Raw genomic sequence first — 27,181 nt, 5'->3', positions numbered from 1 at the left:
CTCTTCTCTTTCACTTTCCTTTTTCTTTTTTTGGTCTTTCTTTTTCTTCCTCTTCTTTTCCTCCTTTCATTTCAGACATTTCACCACACGGGTACTTATGTTCATATTTGTGATTTTGGGTTCTAGTAACTTTTAGTTACACTTTACACATATTTTATATTATTCCTATTAACTATAGAACCATTATCACTATTTATCATCAGTGTGGACACACTTATTATATGGGGACTTCTCTGTGCGCCTGGCCATCCCTCTTTGAGCTCCTCCCTCAGCTCCCGGACTTGGCTCATTTGGTGGCCTGTGACTGCGGACCTCATGGAGTTCACACTCTATTGGCATGTGAGTATCCATTGGAGATGAGTGGCCTTTCGCCTCCCCTATATGCATACCCTCCCTATAATAATGCACATTGAATTTTTACTCATTTGATCCTTATTCTTTTTTAGACTCTGGTGCTAAACTGCCCCTGAAGAGTGTTGGGCTTATGACATGCACCAAACAACTATTTCCTCTACTAGGTCTATATACCAGTAGGCTTTTATTTAGAAGCTCTGTGACTATGTGCATTTTAAAATGGGTGTATCACCTATCAAGGATTATCTGCCCTGTATCACCTGGGGGCTTGTTACTCTGTTCACAATGTATCAATCATGGTGTATATTTGATGTGACTGCTAATCCATACTTGGATATTTATCATGTTACTATGTTATACTATGTTATTGTTTACCAATACAATGATTTTATATAATGGTGACTGATCCTTTGGCCTCACTTGCCCACCTCATTCAAAGTCCCAAAACCACTCTTTTTCTTGTCCTAAAATAGGGCTACAGGTAAATTTAGTTGTGCTGTGTGTTAGCCAGCCTTGCTTATTTGTAGTTTTTTTGGATCAAAGGACTTCTTCCTAATCCTGTTTAGCTGTGGCTTCTCCCTTTTGTCAGTAGGTGGCGCTGTTGTCTTTGGCATTAGAAAGATAAGCCACAGTGAATTTGGGTTATGAATAAACATACCTTTCTCAGCCAGACTGGCCGCTACGAATGCTAAGGAAAAACAACAAGAAAGGCGCCTCTTAGTAAACTGTATATTTAATGGTATATAAGCATTAAAAACACTCACATTAAAAACTTAGATAGTCCGGCATGGGGAGCTCAGTATAGGCATACAGGATTGCGTCCTCCTCTGTCCACAGTCTTATTCCTCTATTGCTGACGGCTGGTCCGTGTGGCAAAAGCTTCCGGTATCAGTGATTGTCCAGAACGAGGCTTGGGCACCGCCGAGTAGTCAATTGGGAGGCTGGGACGCTGGAACGCACATCCAAAGTATGTGCTGTACTGCCGTATGGCCATACGGCAGTACAGCACATACTTTGGATGTGCGTTCCAGCGTCCCAGCCTCCCAATTGACTACTCGGCGGTGCCCAAGCCTCGTTCTGGACAATCACTGATACCGGAAGCTTTTGCCACACGGACCAGCCGTCAGCAATAGAGGAATAAGACTGTGGACAGAGGAGGACGCAATCCTGTATGCCTATACTGAGCTCCCCATGCCGGACTATCTAAGTTTTTAATGTGAGTGTTTTTAATGCTTATATACCATTAAATATACAGTTTACTAAGAGGCGCCTTTCTTGTTGTTTTTCCTTTGCATACTTGGAGCGGCTTCACCTCCCATCCAAAGGCTGCCCTATCTATAGACTGTTTACATCTCACAAAGAGCGCATTGCTCAAAAGGACATTTTTATAGCAACAATTGTATATAACACAAACCATGTAACCTGCGCTATTTGTTTGTTTATTTGTATAATGCTAGGAGAAGGTATTTATTTGGAGAAAGTCAGGTGATATAGGTCTTCTCCACCCAGGCTGCAGTCTGGGTGGGTGTATGAGCATCAGCTCCTGGCTGCTAGGCCTGAAGCCTGAGGCCTATCTAGGTGCTTTCCTGGCTGCTAGGTCTGTCTGAGGCCTATCCAGGTGTCCAAGATTTTACAGAGGATAGCCTACTCAATACCTGGAAACAATGCTGAAAGGGATGGAGTTCTAGAAAAGTACCAGAGGTGACTCTTTATGGACCTTGTACATCACCCACCATGCCTAGTAACCTGCACCCTGAGGAGGAATGTCGGCCTTCCCTGTCTCTGGGGGTCACCACCAGGACCCTGGAAATTAGAGTGGGGGGGGGCACCACATAAGCCTAGTGTGTATGCAGCCTTAACCTCGTACACACGATCGGATTTTCCGCAGACAAAACCTGGGACTTTTGTCTGAAGGCGTGTTCCTGGATTTTGTCTTGCATACAAACAGTAAACAATTGTCGGCCAACAAACACGAACGTAGTGACGTACTAGATGTACTACGAGACGAAAAAGAGGAAGTTCAATTGTCAGGTACCACCCTTTGTGCTCCTTCTGCTAATTTCATGTTAGTAGAAGTTTGGTGAGTGTTGATTCGCTTTATTAATCGTGACCAATTATGTCATATGCCTTTGCTGCAGGAGCTCCAGGAGAATAATCCAGGTGATTTTCGGAATTATCTCCGGATGACCGACTCCTGCTTTCACCAACTCTTGGCATTGTTGACCCTTTATATAAAGCGGAGTTCCACACAAAAATGGAACTTCCGCTTTTCGGAACACACCCCCCCCCTCCGGTGTCACATTTGGCACCTTTCAGGGGGGAGGGGGGTGCAGATACCTGTCTAAGACAGGTATTTGCACCCACTTCCGGCATAGACTCCCATGGGAGTCTACGCCTCTTCCCGTCCCCACCGCGCTGTCTCCTGGGAACACACAGCTCCCAGGAGAGAGCGGGGACCACTTGGGATGCGCAGCGCGACTCGCGCATGCGCAGTAGGGAACCGGGAAGTGAAGCCGCAACGCTTCACTTCCTGATTCCCTCACCTAGGATGGCGGCGGCAGCTGCCGAGAACCGAGCGGGTTCTTGGCTTCCCCTGCCGACATCGCTGGACCCTGGGACAGGTAAGTGGCCATGTATTAAAAGTCAGCAGCTGCAGTATTTGTAGCTGCTGGCTTTTAATATTTTTTTTTTTTGGCGGTGTGGGTGAACCCCCGCTTTAAGAAGCAGGACACATGCATGAGGCTTTTATTTTATTTTTTGGTTAAATAATGATTTGATTTGGTATCTTTTCTATATTTTTGGTTGCATAGAATGCACTTTTTGGTTAAGTTCTATTGGCAGATAGCATGTCTAATTGTATTTGTTTTTCTTTTTTAATGCACAATAAAAAAATTGTGGAGAATAATACTTGGCTATGTGTTTTACTTCAAATGACAGTTTGGGAGTGGGCAGTTACATTTTAAAAATTACAATGTAAAATTAACAAGGGACACCAACATAGTTGTATCTTTGATCTTAAAAATTTGCACCAAAAAAAAAAATAACAAGCATAATAATATTATTCTTGATATCACTAGGAAAAAAAAGCCTTTGAATATTTGTTTGCAATAAGTCCATCAGTATCACCAGCAAAGCAGCTTCATTATTATCCCATTAACCACTTAAGCCCCAAACCATTTGGCTGGCCAAAGACCAGAGCACTTTTTTGCGATTCAGCACTGCGTCGCTTTAACTGACAATTGCGCGGTCGTGTGACTTGGCTTCCAAGCAAAATTGACATCCTTTTTTCCTCACAAATAGAGCTTTCATTTGGTGGTATTTGATCACCTCTGCGGTTTTTATTTTTGCGCTATAAACAAAAAAATAGCGACAATTTTGAAAAAAAAAAACGCATTATGTTTTACTATTTGCTATAATAACTATCCCCAAAATGTATATATAAAAAAAAATTTTTTTTCTTCAGTTTAGGCCGATATGTATTCTTCTACATATTTTTGGTAAAAAAAATCGCAATAAGCGTTTATTGATTGGTTTGCGCAAAAGTTATAGCGTCTACAAAATAGGGGATAGTTTTATGGCATTTTTGTTAATAATTTTTTTTTTTTACTAGTAATGGCGGCGATCAGCGATTTTTATCATGACTGCGACATTATGACGGATATATCGCACACTTTTGGCGATATTTTGGGACCATTCACATTTATACAGCGATCAGTGCGATTAAAAATGCATTGATTACTGTGTAAATGTGACTGGCAGTGAACGGGTTAACCACTAGGTGGCGCTGTAGGGGTTAAGTGTGTCCTAGGGAGTGATTCTAACTGTGCGGGGGAGGGGCTGTGTGTGACATGACACTGATCACCGCTCCCGATTACAGGGAGCTGTGATCAGTGTCAGTGTCACTAGGCAGAATAGGGAAATGCTTGTTTACATCAGCATTTCCCCGTTCTTCCTCAACGTGAGACGATCGCGGGTATCCTGTCCGCGGGACCCGCCATCCCACTCATGGAGGTTGCGGCGGGCGCGCGCCGCCGCCAGCGCGCACACGTTTGCACAATGGCAAATTTAAAGGGACGTACCTGTACGCCCATTTGCCTGTCCATGCATTTGTGTCGACATATATGTAGATGGAGCGGTCGGCAAGCGGTTAAAGAAGAAGAGAATGTGCGCTGCATTTCAAGATTTCATAATTTGCCACGTCACGAATGTTAATTCTCCATTACGAACGCTAGTTTACAAGACCGACCGCTTCTGGCTCGTCCTTGCTTCTGAGCATGCATGTTTGTACTTTGGACTTTTGTCCGACGGACTTGTGTACACACTCTCAGAAAATCCGACAACAGACATTTGTCCACGGAAAATTTTAAAGCCTGCCATCCAACATTTGTCAGCGGAAAGTCCGACAACAATTGTCCGATGGAGCGTACATATGGTTGGATTTTCCGACAACAGCCTGTCATCACACAATTCCCGATGTTAGGTTTGATGTTTGATGTTAGGTTACTATTGTTTTCCAGTGGTCAGTCTCATAGACATTTTAGGTCTATGAATACCTATAGTTCTCTAGATATAACAACAGTTTTTTTTATATATATATCAATAACAAATGGTTTAAAATTAACTAAATGAGCATTAACCAAAATAAGTGCAATTATTGCAAATTTTGTTAAATAATAATCCAACACTAAATTAGGAAATTTGTATACCATGTATGGTGAGGAATGTAAATGATATCACCACCTTGTGGCAGCTTTGCATGATATGCTTTCAGTATTAGGCCAGTTGCACATAGACGTAACAATTTGCTGATGTTTACAATCAGGATTTCCTTGAAAAAAAGATCCTAAATAAAATTTTTCATAAAGACCTTGCATTAAGCCACGTAAAGGAGTGTAAAAGCATGTACAGTAAGCGTACACAAGAATAAATTTTTTTTTCATTGCCAGTATTGCAATATACGCATATATACGTGAGTATACATGTGTATAGGAGCATAAACACACATACAGTACATACATAAATTACTGCACTCAAATATAACATTTTCTATTTTTGTTTTACGGCTCTATTACTGATCTTTAGGCAGCTGTGTGTATGGTCCCATAGACAACAATCCATCTATATTCAGATAAAAAACATGGTGCTTTTTATTCCCATGTTCAAGAGGCCTTAAAAAAATGTTAACAATGATTAATTCATTTGACTGCCTACTTCATTATTGACCACTAAGTAAATATAATTCTGTATATGCAGTCTGAAGCCACTTTGGCCAGTTGGATATCTATATCATCTGTTTATGCTGGTGTTTTTTTGTAACATTATTCTTTGTTACAAAATCCTTATTATTTATGATAAACTCCATTATAGTCTGTCATGAAGGGGATGCTCTAAAGTCTAAGTTTTAACATTAACTTTTGCAAGGAATATACTGAAACTGATTAGTAAAAAAAAAAAAAAAAAAAAAAAACACTTATTTTAATCTGTGCTATACAAAAAAAAAAAATTAGAGTACCCTAAAGTGGAACTTCCGCTTTAAGCACTTTCCCCCCCCCTTACATGCCACATTTGGCATGTAATTTTTTTTGGGGGGGGGGGTGGGTGACTACTTTGAGTGAGTGAGTGATTTTTATAGCGCAACAAAATGCGAACTGAATCACCTCAAGGCTCTTGATCCGTCCTGTGTTGTCCTGCTTCTTAGAAGAGGTGGGTCTTGAGTTTTTTTCTGAAGGCCTCATGGTTTTCTTCCCACCACCTTAGAGTGGGACTTCCTGTCACACATCCTCCTTCCGCCCACGGAACCGCTTAGGTGGCCCCTTCTCTCATTAGGTGGTCCCTCCCTCTCAGCAATCTTCTGGGACACGTGACAGGTCCCAGAAGATTGCCTGTCCACTGGCATGCGACTCTTGCATGCGCAGTGCGTGACCGGCCGTGAAGCCGCAAGCTGTCATGGCACACAGTTCCAATGGATGCGCCGAGGAGAGGAAAGGAAGAGTAGCGGGGCTCCGTGTGGCCGCATCGCTGGACCGTGGAACAGGTAAATGTCTGTTTATTAGAAGTCAGCAGCTAAACTTTTAATAAAAAAAAAAAGCCTGGAACTCTGCTTTAAATTTACAGTAAACTAGACTAGGGATGAGTGAGTCTGCCTGGATTCCACTTAATTTTTTTGGGTGCTTTTGGATTTAAATAATACAAATATTGACGCCTTGCAAGGTCTCACAGTGGTAACAGGTAGGTTGCAGATAAACTGCAAGTGATATAGCAGTGGTATCACAGATGATAGAATTTACCTTTTTTTGTACAGATTTTGCATTAGAGTGGCAACAGCAATAGGTGATAAAATATCAAAAAGAAATACAGATATTTTTTTCAATGAATTGCTGATATGATGAACCCCATTTTATAATGACATAGCTTCAATTATTGGTAAACCTATTTAGTGCCATTAGAGACAGATGGTTAAAACTATGTTGTTACCAAGACCATATTAGTTTTATGAATGCTGATAGTCTAGTGTGTTTGTTAGTGATGTTGCCATCACCCTCAGAGAACACACTAAAAATAGAGCAAAACTGGCTAGTTTGAGACATGGCACACCTTGCATACCCAATGATTAGTTGATCAGTTTACTTTTCAGGGACCATGGGACAGTCCAAAAAAGTAGTTCCCATCTTGTTCACCCACCATCATTGGCTCTTGTCTGGATCCACCACCTGTACAAATTGTGCAGAGAGATCATACAGTCTGCAGTGGTCTGATCTGCTGCTAATGGTGCTGCTGCTTTTGATGGTACCATAGCTGGCAACTGTCCCTGATTTTGAGGGCCTGTCCCTGATTTGGAGCAATGTCCCTCTGTCCCTCATTCCTCCTCATTTGTCCCTCATTTTGATCTGATCTATATAGCTGTATATAAAATGCACTTTTTTTTAATTACGAAGTGTTTTCCAGCGCTAAACCTAAATTCCAAAAGCCAATATAAAGGAATAGTAGTGGTTTAAAAAAGCACTTGTGGGTTTAACTAATCTTGTTTTTTTGTACAATTCTCCTTTAAGGGGGTGTGACAAGGGGTGTGTCCTATGCCTGCATGCTTTTGCCCATAGGTGTCCCTCATTCCCATTTCAAAAAGTTGGGAGGTATGTGGTACTGAGAGAGCAGTGACAATGAACTTGAGGAAGAAGAAGGACATAACTTTATCACCACTGACAGGTTAGGTGAATAACATTGATTATCTTGCTACAATGGCATCTGAAAGTTGGTGGAATATATTTATTAGGCAGCAAGTAAACATGTTATCCATGAAGATGTGTTAAAAATCAGAAAAAAATGGGCATTGCAGTTTGTTGTGTATGTGGCTGTGTAGCCCATACTGACCCATGCCCACAGCCAAAAGTGCCTACAATGGGCACGTAAGCATCAGAACTGGACAACGGAGCAATGGAAGAAGGTGGCCTGGTCTGATGAATCACATTTTCTTTTACATCATGTGGATGGTTGGGTGCATGTATGCCACTTACCGGGGAAGAGATGGCACCAGGATTCAGTATGGGAAGAAGGTAAGCCAGCGGGAGAGTGTGATGCTTTGGGCAATGTTCTGCTGGGAAACCTTAGTCCTGCCATTCATGTGGATATTACTTTGACCTGTACCACCTGCCTAAACATTTTTTGGTGACCAAGTTCACCTGTTCACGAAAACGGTATTCCCTGATGGCAGTGGCCTGTTTCAGCATGATATTGCTACACTGCAAAAATGGTTCAATGGTTTGAGAAACACAACGTGTTTGGATTGTTGTTGACTAGGTCTCCAAATTCTCTAGCTCTCAGCCCAATTGAGCATCTGTGGGATGTGCTGGAAAAACAAGACTGATTCATGAAGGCCCAACCTTGCAACTTACAGAACTTAAAGGAACTGCTACTGCCGGCTGTGTGCCAGATACCACAGCATAACGTCATAGGTCTAGTGGCGTCCAAGCTTTGATGGCTAAGGGCTGTTTTGGCAGCAAGAGGAGATGTTTGGGGGCAATAGGGGGACCTACTCAATATTAGGTGGGTGATCAGAAAGTAACGGCTGATTGGTAAATATATATATATATATATATATATATATATATATATATATATATATATACACGCACAGTATATTTTTTGGTGTTGTCTGTTCACAAATGTTTTAAGCCAGCAGGACAACTGTATAATTTATTTATATATATCAACATGCTTGTATGATAAGAAAACTGTTGCCTTGACCCAGAGTACACAGAAAAATGGTCATAGAATATAAAAAGGGTACACTGCACTTATGGTTCTGCTGTAACATTTAGATATGTAACGTTTATGTATGTATGTATGGTAAATGGTACATATAGTATGCACAAGTATATACAGTCTACAGTCATTGCAAAGGCAATGACACAAAATGCAATCTTACTAAAACATAATTTGGGTGAATATTGTGAGGTGATATACCTTTGTTGGAAGATGTTTTCCCTGTATATTTATTGCTGTAAATATTTTATAGAGATCTTATTGTGATGTAACTGGAGCAAAGGTACTCAAAATAGAGCAGCAATTGTAATCAGTAACCAACTTGATTTTTCTTCATCAATGTGACTCAGCAAAACCATTAATAAAGTTCATCTACCTGCTATGACAAACTGTCTTGTGTTCCAGTCCTGGGCAATACTAATCCTCTAGCTGTAGATGAACTCTGACTCTTAGCATGATTCATTTACTATACATCCATAAATTATTAGTTCACCCCAAACTCCACTATTTTCCTTTTTTCCTCTATGCGCAGTAGAGCCATTCAGCAGGAAATCCAGCATGTTGAAATACATATAAATACATATAAATTCAATGCAGGTTTTCTCCACAAGAGCCTGTAAGCACACATGTGGGACCCATTTTGTATTACATGATATGTTTGTCTAGGACAGTGATGGTGAACCTTGGCACCCCAGATGTTTTGAAACTACATTTCCCATGATGCTCATGCACTCTGTAGTGTAGATGAGCATCATGGGAAATGTAGTTCCAAAACATCTGGAGGTTTGCCATCACTGGTCTACAGCAATGGTCATCAACTCTGTCCTCAGAGCCCACCAACAGGCCAGGTTTGCAAGATAACTGAAATACATCACAGGTGATATCATTTGTTGCTCAGTGATTGCAGTATTCTAGTCTGTATCTCCCCAAGGTAATGCATAAAACCTGGCCTGTTAGTGGGCCCTGAGGACAGGGTTGATGACCACTGGTCTAGGGTAAAGCTGTCTCTTTGACTCTGGTGCCTACAAGCACACACTTATGCCCCGTACACACGGTCAGACTTTGTTCGGACATTCCGACAACAAAATCCTAGGATTTTTTCCGACGGATGTTGGCTCAAACTTGTCTTGCATACACACGGTCACACAAAGTTGTCGGAAAATCCGATCGTTCTGAACGCGGTGACGTAAAACACATACGTCGGGACTATAAACGGGGCAGTGGCCAATAGCTTTCATCTCTTTATTTATTCTGATCATGCCTGGCACTTTGTCCGTCGGATTTGTGTACACACGATCGGAATTTCCGACAACGGATTTTGTTGTCGGAAAATTTTATCTCCTGCTCTCCAACTTTGTGTGTCGGAAAATCCGATGGAAAATGTCCAATGGAGCTCACATACGGTCGGAATTTCCAACAACACGCTCCGATCGGACATTTTCCATCGGAAAATCCGACCGTGTGTACGGGTCATTAGCATACCTATTGGGAATTCTGGCTCTAAAGACATAGTTTCAGAGTTGGTAAGGTTGAATAAAGACCATCCATCTAGTCCAATCTGTGTACTTAAATTCAAATAAAATCAGAAATGGTGATGGGGAAAAAAATATAACTGACAAAGTCTGATTATTAACAATAATGAATCTTACATCTATGGCAATAATACAGAGAGGTCAGCCCCTTTCAAAGGAACTGTGGAACCCCCTTTTTTAGTCCATCTAGGTCCCAATAAAACATCTTTCTACATGAATGGACAAGAGTTGGTCATCTCAGGTATACCCAGCTAGTGTGGACAGCTTCCAGTAGTGGGAAAAGTAGTAGTATGTTCTTGTTACTGGTAATTTGGAAAGGCATACAACAGCTCTTGCCAAAAATCAGAATCTTCAGAGATAAATTAATGGGCTCCTCTTGTTGGCCTCTGTCTAAAAATGTTGCCCAACCATCATCACTGTTGTTATTTTTGAGTCACTCACTCACTCAGATATGTAGCTCAGAACTCTGACTTCATTGCTGTAAGTCAGTGACTTAAAAAAATGAGAATTAGCCCAAGAGCCAGCAACCAGCATCTTCAAAAGAAGATTAGCAATTGTAGTACATGCAGTATATTTCTGCCAGGACAGGTTTCCTTTGACTAACCACATATTCATGAAGGTATACTGTTTCCAGACAATCTTTACTTTATCAAAGAAAAAAGTGCTGCACTAATTGTAAGCAATATATTCCGTGTTTTCAAGTGCTCATCCGTTCAGTCTTGGGATTACACAGCTCTGTCAGCACAGCCCTGTCCAGCAGGGCATAGGATCTGATTTGTCACCATTGCAGTTAGAGAACTCTCATTAATTCTCTCAAGATAGGTGTACTTAAATCATTCCAGTTACATTGCCATGTTCTTTCTCTATCATCACAGCATAGTACCAAACAGAGGAGAATTCATAAAGGAGAAGCCCACTTGGAATTTTCCAGACAGGGCTGTGCTGGCAGAGCTGTGTAATCTCAAGACTGGATGGACAAGAATGCAAATCTTTTTTTAGGTACAGACCTTAAACCAGTATCTGGAAAATGAAAGTCAGAAAAATTTCAGAATTTCTGATCTCTGTGCTTGTTCCAGTTTTGTAACTCAAGAAGTACTAAGCCTAATCATCCACAAGACAAACAGCATTGAAGGAGTAGTGGAGCTACACTATATTACCAAAAGTATTGAGCCCCCTGCTTTTCCACGCACATAAACTTTAATGGCATCCTAGTCTTAGTCTGTAGGGTTCAATATTGAGTTGGCCCACCCTTTGCAGATTCAACTCTTCTGGGAAGGCTGTCCACAAGGTTTAGGAGTGTGTCTATTGGAATGTTTGACCATTCTTTCAGAAGTGCATTTGTGAGTTCAGGCACCGATGTGGACGAGAAGGCCTGGCTTGCAGTCTCTGCTCTAATTCATCCCAAAGGTGTTCTATTGAGTTGAGGTCAGGACTCTGTGCAGGCTAGTCAAGTTCCTCCACCCCAAACTCGCTCATCCATGTCTTTATGGACCTTGCATGGTACACTGCTCCAAATCATTTGGTGGAGGGTGGATTATGGTGTGGGTTTTTTTTTCAGGGGTTGGACTTGGCCCCTTAGTTCCAGTGAAGGGAACTCTTATTGCGTCAACATACTAAGACATTTTGGACAATTTCATGCTCCCAACTTTGTGGGAACAGTTTGGGGACGGCTCCTTCCTGTTTCAACATGACTGCGCACCAGTGCACAAAGCAAGGTCCATAAAGACATGGATGAGCGAGTTTGGGGTGAAGGAACAGGGCCGGTCCCAGGCGGGTGCACGGGGTGCAGTGCACCCAGGCGCCAGAGAGGTGGGGGCGCTGAAGCGCCAGAGTGCTCCCCTCCCTCCTCCGTGTCCAGAAGTAGCTCTGTCCGCAGCAGCTCACCGCCTTGGAGCGGCCGCGCCGGCGCCGCTGTGCTTTACATTGCTAGAGCGAGCCTGTCCCCCCTCCCTCCTCCTCCTGTCAGAGGAGAGCAGCCGCCGGAGATCGGAGCGGCTGGTCTCTGTGTTGAGACAGACCAGCCGCGCAGTGACTTCGCTGGGGGGAGGGGGGGCGGCCCGTGCCTGCAGCCTGACACAGGTTCTCTCTCTCCTCCGCTGTCTCTCACTCCCGCTCGATCTGTTCTTCACCCGGGCGGCGTGGCTGCACACCGTCCTCTCTAGCTGCTAACCGGGTGTTAATGTGTCTGTCTGTACTGATAGAGGGAGGTTTGTCCCTGGGGCGGTCTGTACTAATGGGGGGGTTGTCCTGGGGGGGCGGTCTGTACTAATGGGGGGGTTGTCCTGGGGGGGCGGTCTGTACTAATGGGGGGGTTGTCCTGGGGGGAGCGGTCTGTACTAATGGGGGGGTTGTCCTGGGGGGGCGGTCTGTACTAATGGGGGGTTGTCCTGGGGGGGCGGTCTGTACTAATGGGGGGGTTGTCCTGGGGGGGCGGTCTGTACTAATGGGGGGGTTGTCCTGGGGGGTTGTCCTGGGGGGGCGGTCTGTACTAATGGGGGGTTGTCCTGGGGGGTCTGTACTAATGGGGGGGTTGTCCTGGGGGGTCTGTACTAATGGGGGGGTTGTCCTGGGGGGGTTGTCCTGGGGGGTCTGTACTAATGGGGGGTTGTCCTGGGGGGTCTGTACTAATGGGGGGGTTGTCCTGGGGGGTCTGTACTAATGGGGGGGTTGTCCTGGGGGGTCTGTACTAATGGGGGGGTTGTCCTGGGGGGTCTGTACTAATGGGGGGTTGTCCTGGGGGGTCTGTACTAATGGGGGGGTTGTCCTGGGGGGGGCGGTCTGTACTAATGGGGGGTTGTCCTGGGGGGGGCGGTCTGTACTAATGGGGGGGTTGTCCTGGGGGGGCGGTCTGTACTAATGGGGGGGTTGTCCTGGGGGGGCGGTCTGTACTAATGGGGGGGTTGTCCTGGGGGGGTTGTCCTGGGGGGGCGGTCTGTACTAATGGGGGGTTGTCCTGGGGGGTCTGTACTAATGGGGGGGTTGTCCTGGGGGGTCTGTACTAATGGGGGGGTTGTCCTGGGGGGTCTGTATTAATGGGGGGGTTGTCCTGGGGGGTCTGTACTAATGGGGGGGTTGTCCTGGGGGGTCTGTACTAATGGGGGGGTTGTCCTGGGGGGTCTGTACTAATGGGGGGGTTGTCCTGGGGGGTCTGTACTAATGGGGGGTTGTCCTGGGGGTCTGTACTAATGGGGGGGTTGTCCTGGGGGGTCTGTACTAATGGAGGGGGAGTTGTCTTGGGGGGGTCTGTACTAATGGAGGGGGGATTTGTCCTGGGGGTCTGTACTAATGGAGGGGGGTTGTTCTAGGGGGTCTGTACTAATGGAGGGGGGGTGTTTGTCCGGGGGGTCTGTACTAATGGAGGGGGGGTCCTGGGGGGGGTCTGTACTAATGGAGGGGGGTTTGTCCTGGTGGGGGGTCTGTACTAATGGAGGGGGGTTTGTCCTGGTGGGGGGTCTGTACTAATGAAGGGGGGATTTGTCCTGTGGGGGCTGTACTAGTGGAGGGGGGGTTCTCCTGGGGGGTCTGTAGTAATGGAGGGGGTTTGTCCTGGGGGGTCTGTACTAATGGAGGGGGGGTTTGTCCTGGGGGGTCTGTACTAATGAAGGGGGGATTTGTCCTGTGGAGGTCTGTACTAGTGGAGGGGGGTTCTCCTAGGGGGTCTGTACTAATGGAGGGGGTTTGTCCTGGGGGTCTGTACTAATAGAGGGGGGGTTTGTCCTGGGGGTCTGTACTAATGGAGGGGGGTTGTCCTGGGGGGGTCTGTACTAATGAAGGGGGGCTTTGTCCTGGGGGGGATCTGTACTAATGGAGGGGGGGTTGTCCTGGTGGGGGTCTACTAATGGAGGGGGGGTGGTTTGTCCTGGGGGGGTCTATACTGATAAAGGGGGGTCTGTACTGAGAGAGGGGTTTATACTTAGTGGGGGTCTATACTTAGTGGAGGGAGGTCTGTACTGAGGGGCGACTAAAGTTGGTGGAAGGAGGGTGACACCATGTTATACCGCACTTGGTGACACCAACCCTAGTGACGTCACTGCAGCTGCAGGCTCTTCTTTCGCCCCTTCCCCTCCCTCTCCCTCTCCTCCGCACGTGCACTGCTATACTAGTGAGCGGCGCTGACCAGCACAGCCTCCCACTATGTTTCTTCCCCCGCCTTCATATCAGCCAGGGAAAAATAGAATAGAAAAAGGAGAAGAGGATTGTGGGACATGTAGTCCCGAGGACTGGTAGCCCCACTGTAACACGGAAACTGCAGTCCACGCAGCATGCTCAGCTAAATGGGAGAGAGAGAGAGATACAGGAGCCTGGGAAAGCTTTCAGGGAAGTACACCCAGGACTCCAGAGGGAGAGGGCAGTGCTCAGGGAACACCATCAGAGAGGAAACCCCGCTGCCCTGCGCCACCAGAGGGAAAGCCACACAGCCTGGTGCCATCCCTGGCGGAGAAAGGAATGGAGTCATTGCCAGAATACAGATCTGGGTGCTACCCAGCGGAGTCACCACAGGCAATTCAGAGTGAGCTTACTCCTGATCAGAGGAACCATCGCTGGGTCAGGTGAGAGGGCCAATCGGCCATTATCTACTAATGTCCATAGGAACTGCAGTCTCTGACCATCTCCTGTATTATATCTGCAGTCTCTGATCATCTCCTGTATCATGTCTGCAGTCTCTGATCATCTCCTGTACTATGTCTGCAGTCTCTGACCTTCTCTTGTATCATGTCTGCAGTCTCTGACCATCTCCTGTATCATGTCTGCAGTCTCTGATCATCTCCTGTACTATGTCTGCAGTCTCTGATCATCTCCTGTACTATGTCTGCAGTCTCTGATCATCTCCTGTACTATGTCTGCAGTCTCTGACCATCTCCTGTATTATATCTGCAGTCTCTGACCTTCTCTTGTACCATGTCTGCAGTCTCTGACCTTCTCTTGTATCATATCTGCAGTCTCTGATCATCTCCTGTACCATGTCTGCAGTCTCTGACCATCTCCTGTACTATGTCTGCAGTCTCTGACTGTCTCTTGTATCATGTCTACAGTCTCTGACCATGTCCTCTACTATGTCTGCAGTCTCTGATCATCTCCTGTACCATGTCTGCAGTCTCTGATCATCTCCTGTACTATGTCTACAGTCTCTGATCATCTCCTGTACCATGTCTGCAGTCTCTGATCATCTCCTGTACTATGTCTGCAGTCTCTGATCATCTCCTGTACCATGTCTACAGTCTCTGATCATCTCCTGTACCATGTCTGCAGTCTCTGATCATCTCCTGTACCATGTCTGCAGTCTCTGATCATCTCCTGTACTATGTCTGCAGTCTCTGACCATCTCCTGTACTATGTCTGCAGTCTCTGATCATCTCCTGTACCATGTCTGCAGTCTCTGATCGTCTCCTGTACTATGTCTGCAGTCTCTGATCATCTCCTGTACCATGTCTGCAGTCTCTGACCATCTCCTGTACCATGTCTGCAGTCTCTGATCGTCTCCCGTACTATGTCTGCAGTCTCTGATCATCTCCTGTACCATGTCTGCAGTCTCTGATCGTCTCCTGTACTATGTCTGCAGTCTCTGATCATCTCCTGTACCATGTCTGCAGTCTCTGATCGTCTCCTGTACCACGTCTACAGTCTCTGATCATCTCCTGTACCACGTCTGCAGTCTCTGATCATCTCCTTTATTATGTCTGCAGTCTCTGATCATCTCCTGTATTATGTCTGCAGTCTGTGATCATCTCCTGTACCATGTCTGCAGTCTCTGATCATCTCCTGTACCATGTCTGCAGTCTCTGATCATCTCCTGTACCATGTCTGCAGTCTCTGATCATCTCCTGTACCATGTCTGCAGTCTCTGATCATCTCCTGTACTATGTCTGCAGTCTCTGATCATCTCCTGTACTATGTCTGCAGTCTCTGACCATCTCCTGTACTATGTCTGCAGTCTCTGATCATCTCCTGTACTATGTCTGCAGTTTCTGATCATCTCCTGTACCATGTCTGCAGTCTCTGATCGTCTCCTGTACCATGTCTGCAGTCTCTGATCATCTCCTGTACCATGTCTGCAGTCTCTGATCGTCTCCTGTACTATGTCTACAGTCTCTGATCATCTCCTGTACCACGTCTGCAGTCTCTGATCGTCTCCTGTACTATGTATACAGTCTCTGATCATCTCCTGTACCACGTCTGCAGTCTCTGATCATCTCCTTTATTATGTCTGCAGTCTCTGATCATCTCCTGTATTATGTCTGCAGTCTCTGATCATCTCCTGTACCATGTCTGCAGTCTCTGATCATCTCCTGTACCATGTCTGCAGTCTCTGATCATCTCCTGTACCATGTCTGCAGTCTCTGATCATCTCCTGTACCATGTCTGCAGTCTCTGATCATCTCCTGTACCATGTCTGCAGTCTCTGATCATCTCCTGTACTATGTCTGCAGTCTCTGATCATCTCCTGTACTATGTCTGAAGTCTCTGACCATCTCCTGTACTATGTCTGCAGTCTCTGATCATCTCCTGTACCATGTCTGCAGTCTCTGATCGTCTCCTGTACTATGTCTGCAGTCTCTGATCATCTCCTGTACCATGTCTGCAGTCTCTGATCATCTCCTGTACCATGTCTGCAGTCTGATCATCTCCTGTACCATGTCTGCAGTCTCTGATCATCTCCTGTACCATGTCTGCAGTCTCTGATCATCTCCTGTACTATGTCTGCAGTCTCTGATCATCTCCTGTACTATGTCTGCAGTCTCTGACCATCTCCTGTACTATGTCTGCAATCTCTGTCCAGCTCTTGTACTATGTCTGCAGTCTCTGACCATCTCCTGTACTATGTCTGCAGTCTCTGATCATCTCCTGTACTATGTCTGCAGTCTCTGACCATCTCCTGTACTATGTCTGCAGTTTCTGATCATCTCCTGTACCATGTCTGCAGTCTCTGATCGTCTCCTGTACTATGTCTGCAGTCTCTGATCATCTCCTGTACCATGTCTGCAGTCTCTGATCGTCTCCTGTACTATGTCTACAGTCTCTGATCATCTCCTGTACCACGTCTGCAGTCTCTGATCGTCTCCTGTACTATGTATACAGTCTCTGATCATCTCCTGTACCATGTCTGCAGTCTCTGATCATCTCCTTTATTATGTCTGCAGTCTCTGATCATCTCCTGTATTATGTCTGCAGTCTCTGATCATCTCCTGTACCATGTCTGCAGTCTCTGATCATCTCCTGTACCATGTCTGCAGTCTCTGATCATCTCCTGTACCATGTCTGCAGTCTCTGATCATCTCCTGTACCATGTTTGCAGTCTCTGATCATCTCCTGTACCATGTCTGCAGTCTCTGATCATCTCCTGTACTATGTCTGAAGTCTCTGACCATCTCCTGTACTATGTCTGCAGTCTCTGATCATCTCCTGTACCATGTCTGCAGTCTCTGATCGTCTCCTGTACTATGTCTGCAGTCTCTGATCATCTCCTGTACCATGTCTGCAGTCTCTGATCATCTCCTGTACCATGTCTGCAGTCTGATCATCTCCTGTACCATGTCTGCAGTCTCTGATCATCTCCTGTATCATGTCTGCAGTCTCTGATTATCTCCTGTACTATGTCTGCAGTCTCTGATCATCTCCTGTACTATGTCTGCAGTCTCTGACCATCTCCTGTACTATGTCTGCAATCTCTGTCCAGCTCTTGTACTATGTCTGCAGTCTCTGACCATCTCCTGTACCATGTCTGCAGTCTCTGATCGTCTCCTGTACTATGTCTACAGTCTCTGATCATCTCCTGTACCACGTCTGCAGTCTCTGATCGTCTCCTGTACTATGTATACAGTCTCTGATCATCTCCTGTACCATGTCTGCAGTCTCTGATCATCTCCTTTATTATGTCTGCAGTCTCTGATCATCTCCTGTATTATGTCTGCAGTCTCTGATCATCTCCTGTACCATGTCTGCAGTCTCTGATCATCTCCTGTACCATGTCTGCAGTCTCTGATCATCTCCTGTACCATGTCTGCAGTCTCTGATCATCTCCTGTACCATGTTTGCAGTCTCTGATCATCTCCTGTACCATGTCTGCAGTCTCTGATCATCTCCTGTACTATGTCTGAAGTCTCTGACCGTCTCCTGTACTATGTCTGCAGTCTCTGATCATCTCCTGTACCATGTCTGCAGTCTCTGATCGTCTCCTGTACTATGTCTGCAGTCTCTGATCATCTCCTGTACCATGTCTGCAGTCTCTGATCATCTCCTGTACCATGTCTGCAGTCTGATCATCTCCTGTACCATGTCTGCAGTCTCTGATCATCTCCTGTACCATGTCTGCAGTCTCTGATTATCTCCTGTACTATGTCTGCAGTCTCTGATCATCTCCTGTACTATGTCTGCAGTCTCTGACCATCTCCTGTACTATGTCTGCAATCTCTGTCCAGCTCTTGTACTATGTCTGCAGTCTCTGACCATCTCCTGTACTATGTCTGCAGTCTCTGATCATCTCCTGTACTATGTCTGCAGTCTCTGTCCAGCTCTTGTACCATGTCTGCAGTCTCTGATCATCTCCTGTACTATGTCTGCAGTCTCTGATCATCTCCTGTACCATGTCTGCAGTCTCTGATCGTCTCCTGTACTATGTCTACAGTCTCTGATCATCTCCTGTACCACGTCTGCAGTCTCTGATCATCTCCTTTATTATGTCTGCAGTCTCTGATCATCTCCTGTATTATGTCTGCAGTCTCTGATCATCTCCTGTACCATGTCTGCAGTCTCTGATCATCTCCTGTACCATGTCTGCAGTCTGATCATCTCCTGTACCATGTCTGCAGTCTCTGATCATCTCCTGTACCATGTCTGCAGTCTCTGATCATCTCCTGTACTATGTCTGCAGTCTCTGATCATCTCCTGTATCATGTCTGCAGTCTCTGATCATCTCCTGTACTATGTCTGCAGTCTCTGTCCAGCTCTTGTATCATGTCTGCAGTCTTTGACCGTATCCTGTATTATGTCTGGGGACTCTTTCTAACAGAAGCCCTCTCTGTGTGCATCAGAGAGGTTCCCCTCCAGGTCTCATTAGTGTTCTCTCTTCCTGTATTTTCTTTATTGTTAAGAGATCATGGGAGGATTTCAGGGTAACAAAGACTTCTTAGGGGAGCAGCTCTGTATTTGAGTCGTTGCCATAGAATCATTTGTAAAGGGGTGGAGTTGGTAAGATGACCACGCCCATGTGGGGGCGCCAGAAATATTTCTGCACCCAGGCGCCGGTGACCCTAGGATCGGCCCTGTGAAGGAACTTGACTGGCCTGCACAGAGTCCTGACCTCAACCCAATAGAACACCTTTGGGATGAATTAGTGTGGAGACTGCGAATCAGGCCTTCTCTTTAACATCAGTGCCTAACCTCACAAATGCTCTTCTGGAAGAATGGTCAAACATTCCCATAGACACCCTCCTAAACCTTATGGACAGCCTTCCCAGAAGAGTTGAAGCTGTTATAGGGTGGGAAAACTCAATATTGAACCCTACGGACTAAGACTGGGATGCCATTAAAGTTCATGTGCGTGTAAAGGCAGGTGTCCCAATACTTTTGGTAATATAGTGTATCTGAGAGAGTCCAAAAAATAGGCTATTTTGAGGGCTGCCTGAAAAGACAGCAAGGAATAAAGCTATTGTATACCTACTAATTAATTTAAAGCAGATGTAAACCCTCACATATACCCAGTGAAGTGAACAGCCTCAGATGATACACAGGGATAAAACAAATCTCCCTACATAAGTTTTACATGCATATCTGCTCTTTTCAGCTTTATATATTCTTTAGAAAGTTCACATCATGTTAAGAGGTTTTCTCTTCCTGTTCAGCACTACGTGTGAAGTCTGGGCACACAACCAAGACAGCTGATTGGAGGAAAGGCACACCCCCCCATTCCACATAGGCAAAGACTTGCAGAGCTGTTTCCTGAATAGTTTAGCTCTGTGCTAATCTATTTATAGCAGCCTCCCACGACACAAAATTCAAGCTGGCTTTATCCCGTGTGTTGGAGAACTTGTTAGAAGTTATCATTTGATAACAGAAGAATGGAGCAGGAGAACAGGACTTAGTGCTTTGAAGAGAGATAAGAAAACACTGCAGATAGATGTGCCCAGCTCAAATTTCATGAATCGGGTTTACATCCACTTTAAGGGCTCATCTAATTCTGGTGAGTGCACAATTTGGATGCAAGCACTTAAAAGCATGAAGCAGTTTGGAGGAGGTGTTTTGTAGTTCACTGTTGGTGTAGATAAAACTTGGTTCATTGGCACTGGAGATTAAGGTTTTTTTTTTTAAATTACTCATAGTATTTATTGATGAAGGAAAACACTGATCTGAGTAAATAACAGAAAGTAGAAAATATCCTTTTTTTCCCGCTAAATTTTAAAACATTTTTCCCGCTTATATAATAAAAAATAAAAAACCCAGTTGTGGTCAAATGCCACCAATAGAAAGCTCTATTTGCCTGAAAAAAATATATAGACTTCAATTGCGTACAGTGTTGCATGATCGTGCAATCACCAGGGTAGCACTGTTCCACACAGTGCTGAATAGCAAAAGATGGTCTGGTCATGAAGGGGGCAAAACCTTCCAGAGCTCAAGTGGTTAATACATTCTATTCATTATGGTAAAAAAAACCTTCTGCATGAACAGCCCCCCCCCCCCCCTATTTACCTGAGCTCGATCTCAATCCAGCGATGTGCATGAGAGCAGAGGCTCTGTCTGCTCTCTCCCTCCTCATTGGCTCAGACACAGCAGTGGAAGCCATTGGCTCCTGCTGCTGTCAATTACAGCCAGTGATGAGGGAGTGGGGAGCGGGGCCTAGGACCCAGGAGCACCAGCACGATCTGAGAAAAGGAGGATTGGGGCTGCTCTGTGCAAAACTATTACACAGAGTTTGCTATTTTAAAGAAAAAAATGTTTACATTTAGAATCACTTTAATTTGTGTGAAATAACTGCTGATCCTATAGGTAGAGGGGATATACGGTTATTTCGTGTGAGCAGCTTTTCTAATTAAGATTACAACACTATTCCAACAAGCACAGGACCTTTTTTATTTTTCTACATGAATCTTTACTTTATGAAAAAACAAAGATCTATCAATACAATCATTTTTAGGATATTAGACTTCTTCGCTAATTTGTTGTTTATAGGAGTCCACAAGGTCACATATACATCAGTACAATGTTGTCTAGTAAATGACACGATATTATCACATTATGTGGACAGTTCACATTGGCTCACAAACAGGTGGAAAGCTCTATTGATTTTTGTGGTTTTTGGCCTCTGAAGTTCAATCTGTTGAATTCCAAAGTGATTTGCTGGGAAGTTTTTCCCTTTGTCTCAGGAAGGACAAAGAAGAGGAAGGTTCCAGAGGCCACAATAGTGAAAAAGAAGATGAGAAAACAGAAATCGCCCAGAGCAGCCTGGAAAATAGGGAGCAGAATAAAAACAAAGTGGGATATGGTATCATGTGCCCAACCACTCGCTGTATACCCCAAAACACATACATTTGTACACAGGATAAATGGTAAACAGTATAAACGTAGCATAGTCGTTTTTTCAAAACTTGGTTTAAAAATTGATATGATGAGCATTGGAGTTGTCTTAATTATTCCTTGCATTGCAATATTTGTTTTTATTACACTAAATAAATGTGAAAAGGTCATTATTCTGAGGCATTGCTGCCATAATGTCATATACTCACCTGTATGTAGGGAAAGGCCATCCCAATTAAATAGAAATTGGTCCAGTTCAAACAGCCAATGATCACAAACACTGCAGCTCGAGTGGAGTGATTAGTTATTTCAATAAATATTGACAGCGTCAGCGTTCCTGTGAAGAACACATATTACTAAACTGGTTATAAAGGCAAAACGTTTTCTTTTTTACCTTAAAGTACATGTACACCATCACCAATTAAAGGCAAAACATTTGTTTATAGATAGAAAAAAACATTATAAAAACTTTTTCCTCTTTTTTATAAGTGATCACACTCCCTCTGTTCTCAGATGCATAGGAGCTGGAGGGAGCAAAAGCAGCACACTGAACTCCCCAGTAAAAGGCTGGTGGTGGAGCGGGGGGGTGTTTCAGCATAAGTCTAATCATTGGAGGAGAGCACACTGAGTTCCCAGTACAGCAAGAGAACTGATCATGTTGTGCTCTCAAGCTTAGTGTGGTCAGTTTTATATAGGAAAACAGAGGGACTGACCTCTCATATGAACACTGATATTTTCTTGCCACTAAGGAATGGGCCAAACACCCCCCTGGTTAATTTCACACCAGAACATCTCGAACAGGCAGAAAGTTCTACCAAGCATGCAAACTCTATTAAAGTCTATGGGACATGAACATGAAAAATCAGGAAAAGTCCTAATTTTAAAGGCTTATATGCAAGTTATTGCCATAAAAAGTGTATGGGGACCCCTGGGTACGGCCCTAGGGGACATGTATCAATGCAAAAAAAAGTTTTTAAAACAATTGTTTTTAAAGGAGCAGTGATTTTAATGATGCTTAAAGTGAAACAATAAAAATGAAATATTCCTTTAAATATTGTGCCTGGGGGTCCCCTTAGTCTGTCTGTAAAGTGGCGCATCTTTACAATGTATAGAACATGCCGCAGTAATAATGACATTTCTAAAGGAAAAAAAATAATTTAAACTTGCTCGCGGCTGTATTGTTTTGCCAACATCCAGCAATACAGATTTAAAAAAATGGGGAAAAAACAGCGCCCCCCCCCCAGTCCATATGGGTTTTAAGGAGACCCCCATGCCAAAATTGAAAAAAACAACGGCTTAGGGTCCCCCCAAGATCCATATCAGACCCTTATCTGAGCATGCAGCCTGGCAGGTCAGGAAAATGGGGGGGGGGGAGCAAGCAAACATACCAGGCCACATGCCCTCAACATGGGGGGGTGGGTGCTGTGGGGCAAGGGGGGCTCTCACATGAGGTCAGAAGGGGGCAGGGTCACCCTGTTATGTCACCGGGTGGCCCCGCCCTTGCCTATATAAGAGCTGCCAAAGTGAAGAGAGAGCAGTCCGCGGGAGGCCTCCCATGGAAGTGGAGCGTTTTCCATCTATCCTATTTTCCGGGTCCGTGGGCGGTGGGACACTTTTTTTATTTTTTAACCATTTGCCTACAGAGCACTTTCACCCCCTTCCTGCCCAGACCAATTTTCAGCTTTCACCGCTGTCACACTTTGAATGACAATTGCGCGGTCATGCTACACTGTAACCATGTGAAATTTTTTATAATTTTCTTCACACAGATAGAACTTTCTTTTGGTGTTATTTAATCGCTGCTGGGGTTTTTTTATTTTTTACCATAAAAAAAAACAAAAGACTGAAAATTTTGAAATAATAAAAGTTTTTCTTAGTTTCTGTCAGAAAATTTTGTAAATAAGTAATTTTCTCCTTCACTGATGTGCGCTGATGAGGCAGCACTGATGGGCACTGATAGGCTGCACTGATGTGCACTGATGAGGTGGCACTTATGTGCACTGATGAGGTGGCCCTTATGAGGTGGCACTTATGTACACTGATTAGGTGGCACTGATATGTGGCACTGATGGGTGGCACTGGTGGGCACTGATAGGTGGCACTGGTGGGCGCTGATAGGTGGCACTGATGAGCACTGATAGGCGGCCCGTGTGGGCACTGATAGGCAGCACGGATGGGCAGCACTGATGGGCACTGATGGGCATTGATGGGTGGTGGCACTGATGAGCAGCAATTATGGGCATTGATGGGCAGCACCGATAGGTGACACTGATAACCAGCACTAATGGGCACTGAATGGTGGCACTGGTGGGCACTGATTGCTCACACTGGTGGCGCTTTATTGTAATCAGGGCACCGATGATCAGTGCCCTAATTACATGTCTGGATGTCCCCTGCGAGGCGATGCCGCTGATCGGCTCTCCTCACCCTACACTCTGTCAGTGTGAGGTGATGAGAGCTGATTACTGGCATTTCCGTGTTTACATGTGACTGGCTGTGATTGAACACAGCCGATCACATGCTTAAAGAGCTGTGGCAGCAGCTCTTTACAGAGATCGGGGTTGCGCCGTGTCCTCGCAACATGGTGCGGCCGTGATCGCCACGCTGCCTACCCCTGATGTCATATATAAGGTCGTCCCAGGACAAGAGCCGCACCACCCCTCTGTCATTTGATGGTGGGCGGCAAGCGGTTAATAAGGCTACTTTCACACTGGGGCGGGTCTTTAGTGGTAAAGCGCCGCTAGTTTTAGCGGCGCTTTACCGCTGTTATAGAACACCTGCACACTTTGCAGGTGTTTCGGCAGCGCTGTCCATTGATTTCAATGGGAAGGGTGGCTTAGGAGCAGTGTATACATCGCTCCCGCACCACCCCAAAGATGCTGCTTGCAGAACTTTTTTTCCCATCCTGCAATCTCAGGCTTTCACACTGGGGCTGCAGAAAAAGCAGCACAAAAATACCTGTAAAACGCCTCAGTGTGAATGTAGCCTAAAGGATTTGTCAAAAGCTGTCTCTTGTGGGTTTTTTTTTTTTTTTTTACACTTTTTTGGTAAACAGGTAGGGGTATGATGTACTCCATACCCCTTCACATGAGGGGGGTGGGGTGGGATCTGGTGGCACCCTTGTTAAAGGGGGGCTTCCAGATTCCAATAAGCCCCCTGCTCACAGATTTCGACAACCACAGCCTAGGGTTGTCCAGAAGAGGCCCTTTTCCCCATCAAGATGGGGACAAGGTGCTTTGGGGGACACCCCAAAGTACCCTCCCCATGTTGAGGGCTAGCGGCCTTGTATGGTACAGGGGGGGGGGCGCTCGCCCGTCCCCCCCCTTTCCTGGCCTGCCAGGCTGCATGCTCGGATAAAGGTCTGGTATGAATTTTGGGGGGGCCCCATGCCATTTTTAAAAAAAATGTTGGCGTGGAGTTCTCCTTAAAATATACACCAGACCAAAAGGGTCTGGTATAGTTTTTTGCAGACCCCACGTCATTTTTTTAAAAATTGCCATTGATTTCCCTTAAAATCTATACCAGACCCAAAGGGCCTGGTATGGATTTTGGGGGGGACCACACGCCACTTTTTTTTCTTAATTCTATCATAGGGTTCCCCTTAACCACTTCTATACTCTGCACTGCACTGTATTATATACTCTACACTGCACTGTACTGTATTATATACTGTGCACTTCACTATATACTCTGCACTACACTGTATTATATACTCTACACTACACAGTATTATACACTCTGCGCTGCACTGTGTTATATACTCTGCACTACACTGCACTATATACTCTGCACTGCATTATATACTCTGCACTGCATTGTGTTATATACTCTGCACTGCGTTATATACACTACACCGACTGCGCTATATACTCTGCACTGTGTTATATACACTACACTGACTGCACACTCAATCCACTAACTACCCTGCCGAATCTCTCTCCATTAATGCACACTTTACACGGCTGCCATTGGCAACAGCCTTATATAGTTTGGGGTGTGGACTTAGCCCCCAAGCCATGATTGGCCAAAGGCACCCTGCTTTTGGCCAATCATGACTCTCACTGTACATCGTGCTGTGATTGACCAAATCGCAAAAATCCAGCAGATTCCCAGCAGTTGGTATAAAGTAACCCAAGACAGTATGCTATCAAAAATAATATCATTTATTGGACATAAAATTATTGAAAAATAGAGGACAAAAAACGTCAATTCAAAACCTCCACCACATATAACAATGTTGTTATAAATGAATTAAAATTCAACACTTCCTCTTTTCATTGACTACATGAGTGTTCCAGGTCCATGAACCAGACATATGAAACCAGACACAGCCAGACATCTAGCATTTTTTGAAGGAGACCAATGGCGCCAGCCCTTATCTTTCTCTAATAACAGGTATGCTATAATGTCTAAGTCCAGGAATGATCTTTATTGCATACTTACATTAGTCCAGCTTGGCAAAGTAAACATGTATATCTCATAACTGATGGACTGCTAGGGAAGCTGACAATCACTGCGCTACTACAGTGATAACTGCAATCCACCAGGTCCTGTGCCAAGCTGCTTCCCCTCTGCGCACTGACCACAGAAGGTCACTAATTCAACATTGCTAACATTCATAGAACGCCTTGAATTCTTTTCTATGAATACAAGGCACTCTCTGACTAAACAAAGTGGAGAGGAGAAGCGGTGAGGTCACAATCTTTACCTTGTCCATTCAGAGAACTCCTTGAATTCCCCAGCAGCCCTTCAGGTATGAGATATGCATGTTTGTTTTGAAGCCGGGTATGTGTTACATACACAAGAAACACTGTGAGAAAGAAATGTTGATTAATAATTTACGAGAAAACACACAGTGGAAAAGTACTGTTTGGCTTTTTTTTATTAATAGGGGATTTACCCCATGGATTTTCTTTTTCTTTTTTACGTATAAAGATGATAATTAAAGTGGTTGTAAAGGCAGAACGTTCTTTTATCTTACTGCATTCTATGCATTAAGATTAAAAAACTTCTGTGTGCAGAAACCCCTCTAAAACTTACCTGAGCCCCATCTAGATCCAGCGATTTTGCAGGAGTGTCTCAGTTACCCTCCTCATTGGCTGAGACAGCAGCGCCATTGGCTCCCATGGGCTGAGTTCAAAGCAAAATATATGGAACTGGTGGAAGGTAATGGGTGTTCAGCACTGTGCTCTCAAAATGTCTCTGTGTAATGACTGGGACATGAGTGCCTGGAGTTAGTGAAGAAACCTGACAAGGTGGTCTGTTAAATGGCATCAACAGGTACAAATTCTCACAACAGCTAAATGATACATACATTTAATTTGGTTGGCACAAATTTCCCTCGTGAAGACAACACATTATTTTCCCCTTCGTCACAAGAATGTGTTTCTCTCTCTCAGCCTGTGGACCAACTGCACCACATTTCTCTATATAGATTGGACACATGCCAAACTCTTAAAGCAGAACCAAACCCAATAATTTAACCGTTTCAAAAAACAGTTACATTCCCAGCACGCTGGGAATGCTAA

At 44.8% G+C, this 27,181-nt stretch overlaps 1 protein-coding gene across 1 annotated transcript in view; it reads right to left on the bottom strand.

Moving 5' to 3' along the window:
- The window catches only part of LOC141108509 (uncharacterized), a 164,615-nt gene that overhangs the window by 54,334 nt on the left and 83,100 nt on the right, over nucleotides 1-27,181 (bottom strand). The window lies entirely within an intron of this gene.

This window comes from Aquarana catesbeiana, linkage group LG01, assembly GCF_042186555.1.
Source record: "Aquarana catesbeiana isolate 2022-GZ linkage group LG01, ASM4218655v1, whole genome shotgun sequence".
Classification (NCBI taxonomy): Eukaryota; Metazoa; Chordata; class Amphibia; order Anura; family Ranidae; genus Aquarana; species Aquarana catesbeiana.
This window is presented reverse-complemented; position numbering and strand designations above follow the sequence as displayed.